Consider the following 804-nt stretch of genomic DNA (forward strand, 5'->3'; position numbering starts at 1 on the left):
TATATGTATATTTGACCGAATTTTGTTTCCTATACTTACTTGCTCCGTATCCGCATCCATCCATCGTGCAGAACTGTAGCGAATGAAACCGCAGTGTTTGTTAACGTTATCGTTTTATTGTTAAATAAACCACAAAATCTACAATAATAATAATCATATTATCATATAGAGTCTCCGTAGGAACGGAGGCGTTCGATCCTCGCTTAAAACACATCCATTGATTTATTTCTACGATTACCGATTATCGACTATTCTCTCGTGTGTGAACCGTGTAAAACTGAAAACATCCGTCAAGTGAACGGTAGCGAAGCGAACGATGTTACTTTATTATCGTGATTCGTCGATATAGAGTCGTTTAAGATTCATAGAGAACATCGTTTTTTTTTTTTTTTTTCTTTTTTTTTTTCATTTTTCCCCCTTTTTTTTTTAATAACTCGAAGTAAGTCGGTGACAATCTTCGTGAATATAGCAATATCGTATTAAGAGTTCGCTAGTCTTTTTTTCTTTTACATTCTGTTTTTTTTTTTCTTTTTTTTTCTCTTTAATATCGCGTATAATGTGTTGCTGTGTTTATTAATTATCTATACATACATATGCATATTCATATATATGCGCTCTGTTATATTATACATTACATACATGTATATGTACATACATGTATGTACATACTTCGATTTTCCCCCCTCCCCTCNTGTGTTCACACGCGTCAGGCACTCCATTTCGCTCGCACACAGCTGCACGTTCGTTTCTTCTCTTTTCGTATCACGATCTTTTTGGGATCGATGTATTTTCTTAATTTTTTTT

This window comes from Apis dorsata, unplaced genomic scaffold (assembly GCF_000469605.1).
Source record: "Apis dorsata unplaced genomic scaffold, Apis dorsata 1.3 scaffold_39, whole genome shotgun sequence".
Taxonomy (NCBI): Eukaryota; Metazoa; Arthropoda; class Insecta; order Hymenoptera; family Apidae; genus Apis; species Apis dorsata.